Below are 4,102 nucleotides of genomic sequence, written 5' to 3' on the forward strand. Positions count from 1 at the left end.
AAACATCGGTGTGTTATCAACATTGTTCTCACCCTAAATCCAAAACACAGCACTGTACCAGATACTAGGAAGAAAATTAACTCTATCCCTGCCGAAACCAGGACAGTGATTAATATTGTTTCACAACACACAACAAACGAGAAAAATTACTGTATTTTGTACGAGAAGAAAGTCTTCCAAATTTTTTTAAGGGTTTAATGTTCTAGATAGATTATCAAAACCTCTTTGTAATTAAATACATTCCTAAAGTATTTTCACGGAATTTGTATGATTCTTTTCTTTTTTTAACTGTTGGTACTTCAGAAGTACTGAGAGGCTATGGGGATCTGTTCTAAAGCCCCTTTTAACCTCCATCTGAGGGCAGAAGGAGCCTGGTTTCCATGAATTGGAAGGGGGCATCGATGGAGAGGTTGGGCTGTGTGTGTCTGTCTGTCTCCATCTCTCGGGGGGGGAAGCCGCTGGAGACGAGGATCCGAGGGCCAGTTACGAGGTAGACTTGATTGTCTAAGGCCAGTCACTGGAGGGATCCGTAGAGCGGTGGGGTGGGCGGGTGGGTGTATGTGGGTGTGTGCAAGGGGGGGAGGCTTGCAGCAACCGCTGGAGCCGGGCAGGCACAGGGGGCAGCAGCAGGGGAGAGCGGAGATCCAGGGGGAGCTGCTGGATAGGCGGAGTGTCTAAGTCCAGCCGCGGGAGGGATGGGCACTATAGATGTGTCTGTATTTCCCACTAACAGCCCTTCGTTCTGATCGGCTGGAAAGGCGAAGGGGAGGAGGCCCTTGGTCCTGTTCATATTTCTGTTGAGTGCTGTTTTCTGTCTGCGATGCTCTGCGTGTGTGTGTACTGTATATGTGTTTTGTGTGCGTGCACATGCTAACTGGGAATATGTGCTTAGGCTCACTACAGGTTGGACCTGGGGACATGGAGCTGCTGCAGCCTTGCTTCTCTTGGGCTACTGGATTTGGCAACAGGTACATTTTCTGCTGGTTGGTGCAAATGAGAGCAAACTCACAGGTGGGAAGAAGCTGTGCAATCATTTAGCCTGCTATCCTTCATAACAAAGTCCACGGTACTGCTCTGGATTAGTTCTTACATCGTGAATGCTCTTTCTTGTATTGTTCTTCCAACTAAGGGAACCAGAACAGCCTGCGAATGCCATCTGACCTGACCACAAGATAAGAAACCAGTGGGAGCTGCGCCTGCACGTACAGCTTGTGTTACCAGTTCCTCTTGATACCGACCACAGAATTGCCACTTGACTGTGGCCATGATAGATGAGATTTTATTTTGGATTTGAGTACTTACCTCCCTTCCTACTGCTTTGGTCACCTCCCCAACAATACTGAGGATTTTCAATAGCTCCATAAGAAAAGATGCAGAAATTTCTTCTAAACACATTCTGTATTACTTGTCCACGAAAACTGTCTTCATTGGAGACAGGGCAGCTTAAACAGGAAAGATAATTTCTGACCTTTATGGCTGGGGGGGTTTTTTTTTTTTTTAAAGATTAATGCCAAATTTCGAAAAACCAAATTTCTGTTTCAGACTGTATCAAAGTCCCCTTCAGATCTCTCTTTTTACCTCTCAGTCTTTCCCAGACTGCACAGAACACTGGAATCCTGAATGAGCAGAATTCATGTCACACACAGAGCAGGATGCTGACCTTTACTAACTCTGATCCCTAGACAGCATTACCAGTCCTCCTAAATTAGGCAAATTTTTAATTATGTGTGCACAGCCTTGTTCTGTCCACTCATCTATGTTACATGTTCTGCAGTTTCCTTAACGGGTCTGGTTTCAAAATGCTTTTGTGGCTTGGTAAGACGACTTTTTCACAGAGATGCTCCCGAAGGCTTTGAATTCAAGTGGCCGGTTAAGGAGAGCTTTTTTAAAATCCTTGTTTAAACTGGGTTTCTAGTAGCCACTTCCAGCCAGATGGAAGCTGCTTAGCATCTCCCAAGTGAACAGTTGCTTAAATGAGAGAGAACAGCTGCCATCCTACAGTGTCAGATTCCAGATACTGTAAGTGTCGCAGAACGTATGGTTTGCTTTAGAGCAGGATTGGATGCTCTAGCTAAGAGAGATGCTCTCGTTCAAATATGATAAAATTTAAGTGCTGGAAAACAGAAGTAGTTGTGAATCCTTCCTGGCTTATAAGTACTGACTTCAGCTACTTATCTTGAATTCTCAAGTCAGTGAAGCAGTGAGCTCTTACTAAAATACCAACAGATGCATGGACTCAAAAGGCTGTGATCCCACACAAGCCAGGTATAAGATCCCAGCAGTGTATCTGTTTTAAAGAATTACGGTTAGTATAACCATAATCTAGCTATCATTAATCTACCAGTTTCTCCGATTCCTGTCCAGTAGCTACAGAGCTAAGCTAGAACTGCTTCATGGCAGCTGTTAATAAAGTTTCTTACCCTGGAATGAAACTGTAACAGCAAAAATACAAGTCAGCTAAAGAAAATAGTTCTCTGCAGTCACACAGTTTATTAAGTAACATCCATGAAATAGCTTTGCCACAGTATGTTGAGCCTCTTGCCTTGAACTACCGCTAGGTTGATTGAAGACTGGTCTAGAGCACAAACTGAAACAGCCTCTTAGCACAGCCTTGAGCACCTATATATGAGGAAGTCTAGACTGATATATATACGTCCTGTGATGGTTTTCTTCCCTTTTCTGCACAATTGCACTGCTCTACAATGACCATTTTTTCTTTTCCATAACAAATACAAATTCATTCTCAGAGGAGCACAGAACGTGAATAGCAGGAAAAAAAACCAAACAACTTTTTACTTAAAACTCTTATTTACTAAAGCTTTGATATTGATCAAGTAGAAGCGGTGAAAGAGTATGCTCTAGCTACAAAGTTCTACTATTTAGAGCGTGTTTACCAAGCACTTCTGTTTTTCTTTCTGAAAAATCAGAATTGCTGCCAAAGCAGTTATCTAGCAGAAAGAAAATATTTATAAGCAACTGTGAATACAGGTACCAGAACAGAGTGCTGCAAAGGAATTCAAGTGAATGTTCATTAGTGATAATAAATACATTAACCCCCATCTCATTAAAATGGATAAATTGCAGCTAGAAAAAAAAAAACAAACCAAAACACTGTAGGGTGTAATTTTAAATAAATTGAGAATATTTGGGTTAAATATTAACTCTAAATGAATATTGAAGGCAGGTTTTTTAAAAAGAACGTATTAACAGTAAACTGAAGAGTTTCATACAGATCAATTTAAGAAATAGCTTCTAAAATACAATTTGGGTTAAATATTAACTTCTAAATGAAATTGAAGGCAGGTTTTTTAAAAAGAACGTATTAACAGTAAACTGAAGAGTTTCATACAGATCAATTTAAGAAATAGCTTCTAAAATACAAAGAAATAAAAAAATAAGTCTCAAATACTCCGTCAGTGGAAAATGATCAGAAATACTGTATTTGTTTATTCTTCATATGATGGTTATATGAACTGTCTCACCTTGCTTTAACACTGCATTACACAAAACATAAACCAAGTATTTTTAGCCACAAGAGATTTAGAAGTACTATATTGTGGATTCTCTACTATGTGGAATTTCAAACTCTTGCTTCCATGCCTAATTTTACATACACGATTAGGATTGCCAAAGCAGACATTAATACACACTTAAAATTTAATCTCACTTTTAAGTGATTTAAAGAGCAAGACTTCCGTTACCAATGTCTTGCACTGCAAGCTATTGAATACTCTTTTACATATGTGATACCTTTTCTTGCTGTTTGAAAGTTCCGAGCTGCATCTTCTTACCAAGATGGTCATGACCAGCTAAAGATACCTCACTGCAAAGAATGAGCCAACGCCGCAGATGAAAGCGTAGATTGTTCTTCATATACAGTGGGTGTTGTGGATCAGCCTCTAATACATCTGTTGATCACAGCCTGCTCTTCTCCTTTGCTCTCTGCTTCCTGAGGACATGATGTACCAAAGGAGAGGACGGAGCTAGTACTTGGCGCTGCTGGCAGCAAGGTACGTTGGCCAGTGTTTGTAACAGGGTGAATGTCAAGAAGCAAAGCTTCAGAGCGAGGAATGAACGTGCATGATCGGGAGAATGCCAGAGG

Source organism: Aptenodytes forsteri, unplaced genomic scaffold (genome assembly GCF_000699145.1).
Source record: "Aptenodytes forsteri isolate BGI_AS27 unplaced genomic scaffold, ASM69914v1 Scaffold1509, whole genome shotgun sequence".
Classification (NCBI taxonomy): domain Eukaryota; kingdom Metazoa; phylum Chordata; class Aves; order Sphenisciformes; family Spheniscidae; genus Aptenodytes; species Aptenodytes forsteri.